A 17005-nucleotide genomic window follows, 5' to 3' on the forward strand; every position below is an offset into this window, starting at 1 on the left:
CATTTTATAATTTAAAATATTGACACTGGTTAAGCATTTTATGTTTCAAACATAGCAGTAGGTTATTTACAAAGTTCTATGCTGTGCTCTAGCAAGCAACTGAACACCGGAATCCCAGCTTTAAAAGAGTGGGTTTTACTGCGCAGCTAATAGACAGTGTGTGGTAGTAGAGGAATGTGTCACAGTAATGCAGAGAGCTGTAATGATGTCAACTTGTTATTTACTTTCCAAAGCTGAATGACTGAGCAAGGCGAAAGGAGAATCAATCAACCACGATGTGACTCTACAGGCGGAAAAAACACAGCACTCTCACCAGTAAGAGGTTGGGGGAAGGGAAGCACATGTAACCAGGGCAATGTTGCATCATTTACTTGCATTGGTTTTTATATTGCTCCCTTCTTTTCTCGATTGAATGTAATATCTCAGTATCAAGCTGTACAAATCCAGAGAAAAATAAGAAGGGCATGTTCAAGGCAAAAGAACAACAACATTTTTGGAAGTGTTGAATTTCAACTGGTATATAATAAAATCCATTCTGCTGATTCACAATTATGGAGACTGTGTAAGTCCATATTTAATGTGCTCTAATAATGTTATAGAAACATTAGTTTTACATCACTCATGTTTTATAATAAGATATATAAGAATTCATTTTTGCTTATGTATTCTTTTGATTGCTGAGCTCCCAGCTATTTTCAATTTTGAAAAACACCCATTGTCTTTTGATCAGATTGTTATGTTTCAGATTATTGAGAATTAGGCTCTTGCTGTCTGGCATTTTATAGAGGAAAACACTTAAAAAAATTGGAACAGGTAGAAAAACAGAAGGTGGCTCTGGAATATTTTTCCAATTGGGTTAACACATGAATGGTTTGATGTTCAATAACTATACATTATTACCAGATCTACTTCCTGGGAGGGTTGTGGAAATGTAAATTAGATTTATTTTAAATTGACTTTTTCAAAACGGATTTTTGTGAATATTTTCAAATTTGAAATCCAAAGACACTTTCAGCAGTCTGAAACTTGCAAAATAATAATGTATACACTAATACATAAGTTAATACAATTAATGTAAACTCAGCTATACCCAGACCGTAATGGGAATATAGTATATACTCATATCTATGTGCACACTATCACAGACAAACTGTATGTGTTTGTGTGCGGGGAGGAGGGGACGGAGAGCAGTGTTCATGCATCTTTGACATTTTTTATAACTGAGTCCACAGGGTTAATATTTCGTTTTTCTAGTAGATGGGGGGAGGGTTGATTAAAAAAAATCCCTGGGATTCAAAATAATGACAAAAATAAGCCTTAAGTGATTAAACAAGTTACCTTAGGTACTTGGAAGAAAAAACAAAGCATTTTTTGAGTAGGCGTGCTTTTGTTGTTTGAAGTTTTCTGGGGGAGTGTGGGGACTGATTTTGGGGGAAGGGAGAGGTGTTGAAGAGAGGATTTGTGTGTGTCTACCTTCCTCTAGTTCAGGTCAATGTGGCTGGTTGGTCCCCCCCCCCACTCCAGGTCACTGAGTATCTATGTGTGTCTTTCTCTCAGTCCTCCTCCTGCTGCTGCTGCTTGTCTCTTGGAAGCCTTAGACACACACTCACACCAAACACATTAACTCTGCTAATGAAGTAGTGAGCAGCAGCACCTCCTGACCGCCATTCCGCACCAAAAACTTTCCATTTTCCTCTTCCCACTCTCTGGGACTTCCTTTTGATTCTGCTGTGTGGAGGAGGAGGAGTGTGTGTGTGTGGTGGTGGGATTTACAGTCTCCTTTAACGCTTGCTGGGACCTAGGAAAAGAAGAGTTACACCATGTACTGCAAGTGAAAAAGTCTCTGTGTGTGTTTCTTGCAGAAGTTGAGGCTTTTCTCTGCTGCTTCCAGAAGTGAAAGCTGTGCCTTTAATACACGTTGAGTGAGGTGAGTTTGGAGGACTGATTATTCATCATTTGGACCTTTTTGTGTGCGGCTGTGACATGCAGTTTAGTGATTAAAACGGCTTGCCTTTGCCATATTTTTCAGTGCATGGAATCAATTTCCTCATGTTCCCCTCTTCTTATTATTTGTTTCTTTTGTATCTGATTCTGCTGGATTTATGACTGTTTCTTTTTTGGATTTCCCACATTTTTGCTGTGTATGTTTCTCTCAAGTGTGTCATGATTTTGTGTGTGTTTTACCCTAAAGTGACTGGAAAAGGCTAGAAAGTCTTGCATCGTTGGAAGGTTTATTATAATTGTTAATTCTGCTGGAGTTTCTAAACCCTGGCTAAGGCAGAGAGTAGTAACACAATGTGGTGGCTTTAGAAATGTTCCTCTGAATGAGGGAAAGGAGACTTGTTTGTTTGGAGGTTTGTTTTTTCATTTGTGCAGGGGAACGGTTAGTGAGTTCGGAGGGGAGTTTTTTTAAATTATAACTTAGCCTTAAGATACTCACATTTCCCTTTAGTATTTCACTAGCAAAATAAAAGGTATTCACACTGTAGAGAGTGTGGAGTTTGCACAACCCAGGGTGGGGGAGGGGAATCCCATTCATCTAGTGTTTGAATCAGCAAGCACAGGAGTTGATCACTCTCTGGTAAATCGAAGTTTAGCTCCAAGTAGGTAAACAAGTTAATTTTTGTTTATGATTTGTAATACTGTCATTAACTGAAAAGAAATCCCTTAACAAAGTGATGGACCAGTGCTGGTGTTATGGGAAAAAATATTCAGTGTGACTTGTATTACAAGCAGAGTACTACTGCAGTGTTTGCAAGAAAATAAAATTGCAGACCTGTTGCATATATATTGAGGCAAAAATAATACGTGCTTGATCATTTATCATTAACACATTAGGACAACAGGACACTTCTTCTAAGTTAGTGTGCCCAGCATAGATACTTAGCAGCACAGGATGGTGGGCACGTTCTTCCCAACTATAATCTTTTATGATTCTGTTCCCTATTTTGTGTTGCTGTTTTAATTGCAGCAGTTTATTTTGTTTTAAATGGGTGTGAGGTCAACTAGTATTGCATATGTCATGCTAATGACCTTTGGCCTATTTAATTACATGTTGTTCAATTCTCAAATAGGCATATTGCACACAAAACCACACCCTAAAAGTTAGATTTATAGTAGATACAATTTTCTCACAAATTCTGGCCTCTTCATGTTGTCTTAAAAGGTCTTTCACTGTCCTGCATGAGGATTTTGTATTATTGGTATTTATACCCTCCCCCCCCCCCACCGTACAATTCATGTTTAAAGTAGGAGGCAGGGGGAAAAGCAATTATTTTGTAGGGCCACCTGAAATGAAAAGAAAAGGGGTTAGCATATTACACAAGAAGGCTTGTAATGTCACATCTTTCTCCTTGACCCATTTATTAGTGAACCTTTAACTGAGACTGCTCACACAGCCTGTACAAGATTAACTGCACTAAACCTTGCTTACCAGATAACAGCACATGGTAGATTTAGGCCTCTTGGTTGGCCTAGAACTATATGGACAATGTGTTACCAAACCTGGAGACATCTCACAGTTTTCAAATTAAATAACTCCTTTTTCTGTGATATCAAACAGGATGGGAGCAAGAGCACCATTTCAGATTTCTTAATTTTCTCTTTTTTTAGGGGGGGTAAATGACAGTTAATAATTGCAACATCACAAATACAGTCATATTCAAATAGGGAGCCCTTCCCCTGTAGATCTGGCAGTGGGGGGTGGGGTGGGCAGAGAAATAGACTCTCACATATTAAACACGTATTAAACCTTTCTTGGGCTACATGCAGTAATAGTAAAACTGGCAGATATTTAAACAGCTACTGTATCTCAATATAAGTGTTTCAGAGGGCTAAAGAACAAACAGACCATTTTTAAGATTAAAAAGTCTGTCTTAGTACTAAAGAGGCTAATTATTATACATGCATATAAACATTGGCAGCTGCATAATAGTCCAAATGCCTTAGGAGAAGAAATCTCTGGCAGTAAATTGTCTTCTGTATCCCCCCCCTCCGTAAAGTACTTATATATCCTACATTTATCATAATGATATTGGGACCTCACCTTCTTGCTCTTCCACTGCATGGATCATAAATCCCTCTGAAGCCTTTTATAAGGCTAGCTTTTTATACCCTTACTTTTGAGGATGGCAGGGAGAAGAACTTTTCTCTCTTTCAGAGCCCTGAGATGTCCTCTCCGCCAGTTTTTCCTGTTTTCCATTCTCCCACTTTCTTATAAATGAGTTTTTCCTCATCTCTGTAGTTACTGGGCCAGAACCAGACCTATCCTTCAAAGGGTCATAATATGGCCTGCCTCTTTGGAAGAGCGGTGGCTCCTTAGGCTGCAGCAATTCTCAAAGGCCAACATCCTTGAAGCTGAACAGGACTGGATGAGACATCCTTTGGAGTTAAATAATATTGTTCCTTAATAGTACAGTTTGGTCAGCATTGACGTATGCAGGAATACTCAGCAGTATTCTGAGCTCTGGCCATCTGGAGAGCAAGGCACCAGACTGGGAAAATTGACCCAGCAATTCTGTATGGTAGTGCTTAGTCCCTGGGTCAGTGCACTTTTAATATTTTCTGTTATTTCCTACTGTTTTCAAATCAAGATAGAATTTACACTGTAGATGATTGTGCGTGCATGTATGTATGTATGTTTGGCCCCAAGTGAACACATACTAAGAGTTAGTTTCCACCTTGAAGAGTTTGTAGTCAAAATAACCAAGACAGATAAAGAGTGGACAGGAAAACGAAGACAAAGAGAGGTGAAGTAACTTGCCCAAGGTCATAGAGGTCAAGTGGCAGAGTCAGAAGAGAACCCAGCTGGAGCTCCTGACTCCCTGTGCAGTGCTCTGTTCATTGTAAACCATTGTCTCTACAGCTCTTTATGGGTGTGATGTTGAACTGTGGCACTCTGTGGTGGTTTTATGATAAATAAATCCATTCAGTCTGGGAAAGGAGTAGATTTCCCTGCATCTCTGCTGTGCATTTTGCCTGCCTTGAGCTTTCATTATTGTTTATTATTTTAATTTGTAGTCCTATTTTAATACTGGCTGGTTATACTCCAGCCAACCTTGTAAAATCACAAAGAATTTTTAACTCTCATGAGCAGGCTCATTTTTTTTTTCATTACTTCCATCTTGCCTCATGAATTATTTTGTAAACTGTTTTTCAGGTGCTAAATTAAACTTCAGTCTCCTCCTGCCCTCTTCCCCTCCCCCCCTCCCCCCCCCCGACTATTTTTAGTTAGAAGGAAATAGCTGACCTCTTTGGAGCAAGAACACAGGGCCCTTGGGGTACCATTTATAGGTTTTTACCAAATGGCCTACTTGGACAAGTTGGTTGAAATTAAACAAAAACACTAGAACTACAGCCCTGCCTAGAAATAACAGCCTCTTCTGAATATACATAATTTTAACTTGAGTAAATCTGAGAGAAATATCTGAAGGTGAAAATGTGGCTTTGGGGCATTCTTCTCCCCTTCGGTAGATGATTCAGCATTGTAGGGTATTTGTGGCAATCTGAAAGTTAATATTGTGAGATTTCATTTAAAATTGATCTATGTCATTTATATACAGTGTTAAGAATGCTAGGAGTCCCACTTGCACTGTACTTATGTGGAAGTAAAGAAGGATATCTGTTTTCACAGGGAAGGATAATATTTCCCTTCACCTTCTCTCACATCAAACAGAATGTACCGTAAGAGAGATTTCAGAGTTGTACCTATTGTACATGGTAGTTACACAGCTGTGTGAAACCTGATTTTGCAAACTGTTTGTGTTGGCTCTTATAGTTTCAGGTCTAAACTTATATGTAGGCTTGGAAGGTTTAGATTTTTGTTGGTAAATGTAGATTGCACTGTACACACACAGAGATGAAAAAATATTTCCACAGATGATGGCAGAAATTTACAGATAAGTGGTTTTTACTTTTCCTGAGAACTCATTAGAGTTTGCTTAACTTTGTATATTTTGACATCGTAATGTTGCCAATTTGTGTTTTAATGGCTATGAAACCTCATCTTTTTGAATCTCAATGCCTACTGTCCTTAAATAATTGTTTAACTCCCCAGTGATTTATGACAACTGTAAAAATTTAAATTGATAAACATCTAAAATTTTTTAAAATAAACTAGCCATATACAAAATTATTAGGGCTGTTAAATGATTAAAAGAAAAACCAGGATTAATCACATGATTAAAAAAAATAATCTCACGATGTTTTGCACTGTTAATAATAGAATACAATTTATTTAAATGTTTTTGGATGTTTTCTACATTTTCAAATATATTGATTTCAGTTACACACACAATACATAGTGTACAGTGCTCACTTTATAACTATTTCGATTACAAATATTTACACTGTAAAAAAGGAACAAAAGAAATAGTATTTCAATTTACCTAATACAATAGTATAGTGCAATCTCTTTATAATGAAAGTTGAACTGACAAATGTAGAATTATGTAAAAAAAAAACTGCATTCAAAAATAAAACAATGTAAAACTTTAGAACTTACAAGTCCACTCAGTCCTACTTCAGCCAGTCGCTCAGACGAACAAGTTTGGTTACGATTTGCAGGAGATAATGCCGCCCATGTCTTGTTTTCAATATCACCTAAGAGTGAGAACAGGCGTTCGCATGACACTGTTGTAACTGGCATCACAAGATATTTATGTGCTAGATCTGAAAGCATTTTCCACACGTAGTCCCTCTCAGATTTTGGAAGGAACTTCAGATTCTTAAACCATGGGTCTAGTGCTGTATCTGTCCATAGAAATCCCACATTGGTACCTTCTTTGCATTTTGTCAGATCTGCTGTGAAAGTGTTCTTAAAACGAACATGTGCTGGGTCATCATCCCAGACTGCTATAACATGAAATATATGGCAGAATGCAGGTAAAACAGAACAGGAGACATAACAATTCTCTTCCAAGGAGTTCAGTCATACATTTAATTAATGCATTATTTTTTTAATGAGGATCATCAGCATGGAAGCATGTCCTCTGGAATGGTGGCTGAAGCATGAAGGGACATGTGAATGTTTAGCATATCTGGCATGTAAATACAGTAACTCCTCACTTAACATTGTAGTTATGATCCTGAAAAATGCGACTTTAAGTGAAACGATGTTAAGCGAATCCAATTTCCCCATAAGAATTAATGTAAATGGGGGGGTTAGGTTCCAGGGCAGCTTCCCCTACTCTGCAAGCACCAGAGACGGGGGGTTCAACCTTCAGCCCACCCACTCCATTCCTTCTCCTAAGCCCCCACCCTTGTCCCGCCTCTTGTCCCCCCCACCTCCTCCCCCTTTACTTCGCTTGCTGTGTCCTGGCTCCTCCTCTCTCTCTCCCTTCCCTTCTAAACGCCGCAAGCCAGCTGATTGCCGCTGGCAGAAGAGGGAGTGGAGGTGCTCGGAGGTGCTCCTCCCACCCTCCCTTCTACCCGGGGCAATCAGCTGGCTTGCTACATTCGGGAGGCAGGGAAGGGATGGGGGGGCACGCCAAACCTTGCTTCTCCCCCCTCCCTTCTGCCGGGGCAATCAGCTGGCTTGCAGCATTTTGGAAGCAGGAGGGAGGGGGAAGGAGCGAGGACTCGGCGTGCAGGCTCCCCCTTCCTCCCCTGTCTCCTGAACGCGGCAAGCCAGCTGATTGCCCCGGGCAGAAGGGAGGGCGGAGGAGTGAGGACTCAGCGTGCCTCTCTCGTCCCTCCCCTGCCTCCCGAATGCTGCAAGGCAGCTGATTACTGCCGGCAGGAGGGAGAGGGAGCCTGCGCGCCGAGTCCTCGCTCCTCCCCACTGCCTCCTGCCTGGGGCAATCAGCTGGCTTGCTGCATTTGGGAGGGAGGGGGAGCCTGTGCGCTGAGTCCTCTCTCCTCCCCGCTCCCTTCTGCCTCCAAAACGCTGCAAGCCAGCTGATTGCCGGGGGGAGGACAGGGAAGGCGCTGATCCACAGCATCTGCCGGCGGGTGGGAGGTGCTGGTGGGAGGGGGCCGAAGGTAGGCTGCCAGCTATGGAGAAAGCAGGCAGCCAAACACCGTAAGAGTGGAGCATTACACAACTTTAAATGACTATGCTTTCTAATTGATCAGCAACGTAACAATGAAACAACGTTAAGCGGGACGACTTTAAGTGAGGAGTTACTATACCTTGCAATGCCAGCTACAAAAGTGCCATGCAAATGCCTGTTCTCACTTTCAGGCGACACTGTAAATAAGAAGCAGTCAGCAGTATCTCCCGTAAATGTAAACAACTTGTTTGTCTTAGCAATTGGCTGAGCAAGAAGTAGAACTGAGTGGACTTGTAGGCTCTAAAATTTTACATTGTTTTGTTTTTGAGCGCAGTTATGTAACAAAAAAAAATCTATAGTTGTAAGTTACACTTTCACGATAAAGAGATTGCACTACAATACTTGTAAGAGGTGAATTGAAAAATACTATTTCTTTTGTTTATCATTTTCACAGTGCAAATATTTGTAATAAAAAATAATAATATAAAGTGAGCAATGTACACTTTGTATTCTATGTTGTAATAGAAATCAATATATTTGAAAAGTAGAAAAACATCCAAAATATTTAATAAATTTCATTTGGTATTCTACTGTTTAACAGTGTGATTAATCATGATTAATTTTTTAATCACAGTTCATTTTTTTTTGAGTTAATCATGTGAGTTAACTGCGATTGACAACCCTAAAAATTATAATCTAATTATGCCATGCCTACATATATGTAAGACAGCCCAGAGATCATTTTGTCCCTCATATTACTTTTCACTCATGTATCTGCTTTGTCCTTGGTTTCAGTGATGTCATGGCCTTAATAAATATTGCATTGCATTGGTATTTGGTGATGCCTTCATTTGCTGGAAGATAGAGGAATATACGGCTGTGGGTACCTTACTTTCCCACCCCATTTCCCTCGTTCAGATTAATTATGTTGCTAAAATAACACAGGCTGAGTAAGAGATTTGGTTTTAGGAGCATGATAGACTCAGATTATTTTTATTTTCTGTTGACTTCGCACAGGTCTCAATAGAAGGCTGCATCACAGTGTCAGTATTGGAAGTAGAGCAGGTCAAGTAATGTGGTTAAACAATCAATATGTCTGGTTTGTTCTATTTAAATTGAGACTGGGATGTAAGTATTTAGAATTTCTTAATAATGGCTGAGTAGTGTGCAATTCTTAGGACATAATGCAATCTCATTTCAAACAAGTATGGCATTCGTGTAATTTAAAATGTGTGTATTTAGGAAAGTATCATATAATGGAAGAGGAGTAGTTATTTTAATGCCTTTCGAAGGTGCATTGAATAAATATATATTCACTTGGGTGTTGATGCTAACTACTGTAGTTTGTTATCAAAAAGTACAAGATGCACTAGATGTGTTAATTGATAAGACCTATGACCTGTTTATGAATAGATTAGTAGTACTAATACTATACAATAGTTAGACGTGTACTTGTCAAAATCCTTAAGCCTCATCAGGTTATGAGTTTTACTATGTTAATGTGTGGTTACCTTTTTCATCTTCCATTGGAAAGTAGAATGATGTGGTTTGTTTGTTTTGTTTTTAAGCAGCGTTCTTTACTAATAGCCAGAGCAGTATTAATCTAAATTAGATTTCATTTTCTGACCTACATTTCTTTCTCTGGCTTCTGGTTTTAGTTGTAATGTACCTTGTATCTTGTCTTCACATCCTACAAGGCTTCAAATATATTTTGTAACATAATTTTACACACAAAAATTTCTTCTCTTGGACAATATGGTAACATTGAACTTTGAATTCTGTCTTTTTAGTGACGCCCAACTTCCCCCACTGACAGATACATTATTAATTCAATGAAGCTCAAGCATTTATATAACATTTGAAAATACCATTTACAGTTTTCTTTAAGAAAACAAACAGGAAGAGGGTTTGCTTTTAATGGGAGATTCTCTTTGTCATACTGCAGAATAACAGATTTTTGAACGCTCCTTTTTGGAACTCAGCAAACTGCACTGGACACTTAACTTTGGCTTCTACTGTATTTTGCAATGCAGCATTATCAGCTATTCATTAATCCCAGACCAGAGAAGAGGCACTCTGGAGAGGAGTCTGTGTAGTTTAATCGTAAAAGCCAACCATTTACAACTTAATACTTCAAAAATGAATAGTCATGAGGTATGATAGCACTGATGAAAGGACACTATCATATCATGTGCAATTTTTATTACATAAGGTTTATGCTTGAAAAAGTGCGCTGAGTTTATACTGATTTCAACATATTTCAGTTACCTACAGCAGAAGGATTCAAAAAGTCTTGCCAAAAGTACTCACCTTTACAGTGTACAGGTGAAATGTACACACACAGGTGGTTTTGTTTGTTGTTTTTTGTAACATTAAGTAAAATCATGGACTCATTGGAAGCCAGTATGAATTAAAGGTTTGATAAAAACAAATTTCAGCACTTATAAGCTGGTTTACAGGTGTACACCAGTTGGTTTCAATCCAATTCTAGTGGATAAAGCATGCACAGGACCTGCTCCCTCTCATCATGATTAACGTTCTTGCTGGCAGTCTCAATAGAGGCCAAGGCCTGAATAGGTACAGATGCTGAATTATCCTCTCAATTATGGATGAAGCTCACTGGCAAGGGTAAGGTGGAGAAGCCTAGCTTATACAGTGCCTATGCTGTATCCACATTGTAGAGATTAGTTTTCAAGGATATCTAGCTGGTACTGAACAAAAATCACTTAACCCCTTTTACCCCCGCCCATGTGCACACATGAAATAGACCAATAAGAAAGCCATTTGTTGATTAAACTGCTAGAAACATGGGCCTATTCAATCACACCAAATTCTTTGTGATTTTCACAACTGGTTGACTTTATATGCTTTCAAGTTTTTAAGCTGGTGGCTTGCTCATCTTTGACTTTGTTTTTTCTTCTTTTAGATTAAGGTGTTTTTTTAAAAACCTTCACTTTTTGTGAATATTTACCTGGCGCCATAACAGAACTGCATTTTTTTTGTTGAATTTCTAATGAAATAACAACTTGAAAAAAAAGGGAAAGTGCTCCAAATAACCTTTACGAAATAGTAGGTAGGGCACTCACTTTCACAATTTGATAATTTATAGTGGACTTTAAATGACTTAATCTGTCTCACAGAAGTGCTAGGAGGCTTAGTTAATGTTTGTAAAGTGTTTTTAAGATTGAAAACAAAAAATGTTAATTGTTATTACCAGTATATTAAAAACTTAAAATTTTATATGCAAACACACTTCACATCCTCCCCTGTCAAGTTGTAAACTATTTTAAAAAGATGTCAAAAATAAATAAAACCATTTCTATCTCCTTTATGGGGTTTTGAATAGCTCCTATTGCTTTATTTTGTTAAACTCCATCAAGATAACATCTTAACTCTTTCCTTGGCTAAGAGACAGCCTTCCTTCTGCTAGGACATGAGAGCTGGCACTCCATCATGACCCAACAGAGGTCGTAAAGGGGACAGTCCAGTTAAGCAGGCTTCATCTCTGCTCCACAGTCTTTTTTCTGCCACTTCCCCAAGGTGTGACTGATACCAAATGAAGGAGAACCCAATATATAACGTGTGAATTTGTGTTCCAATCCTGCAAACCCTTATCAACCAGGTAGTTCTGATATATGCAAGTGATTCCATTGTAGAGATGGCCCGAGGCCGCTAAAACCTATATTTTTCACGCTGTAGATCTGAATAGTTCCATTGGCTTCATACATGGAAATCTTTGCAGGTTCAAGGCCCATGTGGTTTGTGGTACAGGCTCTCGGTTGATTATCTGAACACTTTTTTCTATTTATTTATTAACTAGCTAAAGACTCCTGATTTCTTGCTTTAATTCTATAAGCCCTCTATTCCTAATGTTTCATTTCAGTTTTCAGCTATTGCTTGAAAAACTTATCTCCTCTAGATATGTATATATCACAACCTCTTCTGGTCTCAGGTAGTAGACTTCTCTGCAAATGTATGATTATATATACATCTTAATGATTTTCCTTTCTTACTTTGTAAATGAAAAGAAAAGCTAAAAGTAGAAATCTTAGCCAGGTTCCCATTTTTGCATATTTGTCCTTTCTTTTCCCATATAGATGTTCTTGCAGGTGTATTTATATACACTGCATGTGCATTATGGAGTCATGGTAAGTAACTAAATTATTCTTAAGGCTGTAGAAGTGTCTGTGCCAACCCCCCTGTCTCTTCTTCCCGTCTCTAACAGAAACAGCTCCTTTTGTCCTGAAAATTGACGTCCTTTATCATGAGCTACAGAAGACTTTTATTTTGACTGTTAGAGGTTAATCAGGCAAGCTGTTTTTTGAGTTATGGGACATAGCAAATTAGGTGTGTTTGCCCCCCGTTGCATAAGCTCTCTTTCATGAAGGGAGCATGAGGTTCATATATAATCTACATTAACTGTTTTGCAGGCTGTTCTTATTTATTTGAGTGCCAACAATGTACTTTGAGATTTATACAGTAGACAACACAAGATCTGTGCTCCACTGTATTTAAAGTTTATACAAACAGCAAGTTTGCCATTACTGACCTTGTACAGGCTTAATATTTTGCAGTAAATGTCAATCGAGAACATTCAGAGATAAAAATCTTCCTTAAGAGAATTAAGTTTGTTTAAACAAAAAACTAGAATGCAAAAGTTACTAAAAATATTTTTAGCTAAGATCAGACCATCCACCTTAATTCTTCTGCCACTAACTCATGTCCAACCAATGCCAATAGGCTGAGAAAGAAACCCTTAAAGCCACTCAGAATACATCACTACTCTTGCAGTCATTGTCAAGATCCTACCATCACTGTCCTCCTGCACTTTACATGCTGTATAATCTATAATACTGTTCTCCGAACCATGACCTAATATAGAAGTAGCTACACTCTCCTAGTGCACTGTCTGGTGCCAGCCATATTGTTTAGGGTTATGAGTATTCTATACTATATATAGGCCACATATCAACCATCCCATTTGCATGCAGTAATATATAAATCCTGCACATCTTGCTTCTGTAGGAAGTAAAAAAACTACATTTTTCTCTCAGATACATTTCACCGTAAGTCTGATCAGCCTCTACCTCATCACTTTGTACAAGCTACTATACTAAGTCTCCCTTATTCACCCACCCAATATAATCAACATATAGAATATAATCAAGACACAGCAACTTTAATATTAAACTATGGACCCAATTCTGTAATTGATTCAGCATGGGTGAAACTCCACGGAAATCAGGGAGACTCCATGTGGAAACAGAAGTCTGATTCTGCAGTGCCCTTTTCAGAATGTAGCTTTTTCCTAATCACTCTGCCATATAAGACGCAGTTCTTGGTGATAAATGCTGAGATCTCACCAGTTCCACATGCAGGAGAGAAGAAGGTCAGAGAGTCTGTGGGCTATATGGAGTTTTCATTTGAAGGATATAATTTACTAACTTTACTGGAATAGTTACTCAACCAATATCACTGTTTGGTAGGCCGTGTGCAGTGATACAAAGAGAGAGTTAAAGTTGTTTGTCTAATCTTAACAGTGAATTTTCTGACTTTAACACATTTATTTTGGTAATCTGAATGTTCTTCTGATAGTTGTACTAAATTGATGTATAATTATTTACGTTTGTAACTCTGTCTTAATGAATGTTTTTGTCCACGAATATATGTATAATTGCTTACTTGTTCTCCTATTTTTTGGAATCCCAGGTCAGTGGTGTCTTTTCCAGTCTGTTTAACACACTTAACTGTATAAGAATATGTGCTCTGTGACCTAAAACGCCTCTTCTATATTGGTACCTTCTTTTATCCTTCTCACTTCTGCTCAAATGTATTGCATATTAGGCTGAAGTCATTGACCCTTTCAGCTTTTTTGGAAACATTGCACTGACAAAACATAACTGTCTCTCGTTAGAACCAGAACTTAACCTGCAATAATCCATGGATGCTTTTTGGATGGTGACCTACTGCGTTCATGAAGTCAGCAAAGTGAAAGTACAGTGGTTATCTGAAGGCTAACTTGATTGTGATTAGATCTGTTTTTTTAGCTTGTAAACTACTGTCTGTAAACCACATGATGATCCTCCCTTCAAGTCTGTGAGGTTTTTTATTTTTAGTTTAGTTTTGTTCTTTAAGTTCTTCAGTGTTCTTTTGCTGCTTTTTCTTTTGGATTTTCTGACCATCACACAGTTTAACCAGTTGTTCAAGTATTGTTTCATTGCCATGTTCTAGGCTTGTATCAGCTTCTTGGAATAGAGGTTATGTTTCCTTGCTTTGTACACTTGTAGGCCAATGTAAATAACAGTAACAATAATACCTATTATCTAATTATATCATAAGCTCCTCGAGGACTTTGTGTGCTGTGCACACACATGGCACTGTGTAAGTCATAACTCTGGTTTTACGTAATGCAATTTATACCAAAACTTACATGAGTATTATTAAATTTTGTAGATTTTTCACAGAAATACCCTTTCTCTTTCATGGGATGGTTTTCTGCCTGCATAGTTGAAGCAGAGCCTATTAACACAATCCTTCTGACTGACCTGTATCAAAGTGTACCGAAAATAACGTGGAGATGATCATTTGGAATCCTTTATCCTGTGCTTATCAGGAGGACAGTCACTTCACCAGCCTACTCAAGTGATCCTCTTTTGCCTCTGTACCAGCCCTAATATCAGGTTAGGTTCAAACTTTCTAAACTGGAGAGAGTCCAGAGGACAGCAAAAAACATGATCAAAGGTTTAGAAAACGTGACCTGCGAGGAAAGGTTAAAAAAACTGGGCATGTTGAGTCTTGAGAAAAGAAAACTGAGGGGAGACCTGATAACAGTCTTTAAATATGTTAAGTGCTGTTATACCAAGGACGGTGATCAGTTGTTCCCCATGCCAACTGAAGGCAGGATAAGAAATAGTTGACTTAATCTGCAGCAAGGGAGATTTAGGTTGGATATTATGAAAAATATTCTAATTATAAGGGTAGCTGTGTATTGAAATAGGTTACCAAGAGAAGCTGTGGTGCCCCATTATTGGAGGTTTTTAGCATCAGGTTGGAAAAACACCTGTCAGGGATAGTCTAGATATATATGGTCCTGCCTCTGCTAGGGGGGCTGGTGGAGGTTGGAAGAGGGGAAATGGACTAGATGACCTCTCAAGATCCCTTCCAGTCCTACATTTCTATGATTCTGTGCTGTAGCCATCTTATTTCCATAACCCCATGGGCCTGCATCTTGAAATTTTTAGGGGATTTTTTTTTTAAAGTTTTTGAAGTCCCCGTTCTTCCCTGCATGTTAAGTGGAACACTATTTAATGTTAATGGGAGTTACCCAGGGGATATGAGTATGTGCTATGTATGTGAGAAACAGGCCCCTGGTGTTTATGCATTCCAATCAGCAATGCTCCTGGTCTCTTTGAGGCCTCAAATATTTTCCTTTTGACTATCAATCTTGTAGATTTGGGGCATTTGGGCACCACTCCAATACAAATAAATAATAATCTGGTAATCACTTAGACTAAAATGTAATAAACCATATCTCTTTCTGCCTGTACACATGACAAAAAGGTTAAATTCACATGGAAAATAGAATAGCATAGAGTTATTAGCAATGCTCTAACAAGGATACCTTCTTCAGGAATTGCCTATAAAAGGAGATAGCAACAATATTTTGGCCACGTGGCTTTCTTTCAGGAATAATCTGGTATGAAGAAAAAAATCAAAAGATTTTCTCTTTTCAGCATGATAACCATTTAGTTCAAATAGCTGATGCCAACTCATTCTTAATGTACTGTATGTGTACATGTATACTTTTTTTTGTTTGCTTTGGGTGTATTTTTAATCTATTATGCAGTCTTTTCACCAGATTAATATATTTTCAAGCACTTGGACTTCAGAATGCTGGGGTCCTATGTAGAATCAAATGTATAAAGCTGTAGTGGCCTATTTATTTTATTCTGCAGCGTGGGAGGAATTTTCTGCATGCAGCACTAAAAGAGCGTGAATTCTTTCAGGGTTTGTATAATATTATGAACAGAGCTTCTGTATATTATATATTATAAGCATTTTATACTCACCTATTTCCTTGTCTGATGTCACTTAGATCTTTTAAAACTATGGGCTATGTATGCTGTTATTGGTATTAAATTTTCTCAATGAAATAGTAACGCCACTTTGTTGCTACAGCAACTTGTTTTGCCCCCTGAAAGGACATACCTCAATTTGTAGTATTTCTGCTTTCTAGAAGGAATTTGTTGTCCTGCAGAAATATTAACATAAAATTATGCACAAGAATTTGGACAATCTCATTGGGCTCACAGCTGTTCCCTTAATTCTTAAGACTTCTACATATGATGTGAAATGTAATTCAGGCCTTACTGTTTCTCTAAAGGAAGTTAATTGCTTGGAACTTGCCACGTTGCTATGACTTCCATTTAACCAGCAGTTAGAGGCATTTGACCAAGTTCTTAAAAGTATGTGGTTGTATCAGCCAGACCACCAGCAACTTGGATAAACACATGGTGGTATTTGTCTTCATTTCATCTCTAGGAACGGAGTATTACTCTGTCATGTAGTGACCTGAATCTAAAGACAGAGCTTTGAGTCAAAGGTTATTTTGTGCTGCTGTCAGACAGGATCAGGTTTTTCCCCTTAGCCTCAATGTAATTAAAGGGTAAGGTTACCTGCACCTCATTATTGCTGTTCTTTTATGACAATAGGACAGTTTGTGCATTGACCGGATATGTTGCTAATAATTTGTGTCCCTGGCACATGCATTTATCATGATCTGAAAGCTTAAAACCCGAAGGCCAAAATTTTCAGGTGTAGGTGTCTAAGTGGCTTGGCTATTTTCAGAAGTGCTGAGCACTCACAACGCCAATCTAAATGAATGGGTGCTGGGCGCTCAGCCCCTCTCAGAATGACTCTTTGTTTGGAGCCCAACATCAGGCAAATACATTTGAAAACTAGCCAGATAAGTTCAGTTCCATTTTGCTTTGGCCAGTTAAATAAAGTCAGAAAAC

At 38.3% G+C, this 17005-nt stretch overlaps 1 protein-coding gene across 6 annotated transcripts in view; it reads left to right on the forward strand.

The window, feature by feature from the left end:
* The first annotated feature begins 338 nt into the window (after window positions 1–338).
* TBL1X (transducin beta like 1 X-linked) overlaps window positions 339–17005 on the forward strand; it is a 274926-nt gene continuing 258259 nt past the window's right edge. For 4 of the 6 annotated variants that reach the window (XM_030572393.1, XM_030572402.1, XM_030572417.1 and 1 more), the window contains exon 1: window positions 1591–1927. The gene's annotated coding sequence lies outside the window, so the exon portion shown is untranslated. Of the gene's footprint in view, window positions 563–1470; window positions 1489–1590; window positions 1928–17005 lie in introns of those variants that run through there. The other 2 variants (XM_030572409.1, XM_030572427.1) reach the window with 2 other exon arrangements.

This window comes from Gopherus evgoodei, chromosome 1 (assembly GCF_007399415.2).
Source record: "Gopherus evgoodei ecotype Sinaloan lineage chromosome 1, rGopEvg1_v1.p, whole genome shotgun sequence".
Taxonomy (NCBI): Eukaryota; Metazoa; Chordata; order Testudines; family Testudinidae; genus Gopherus; species Gopherus evgoodei.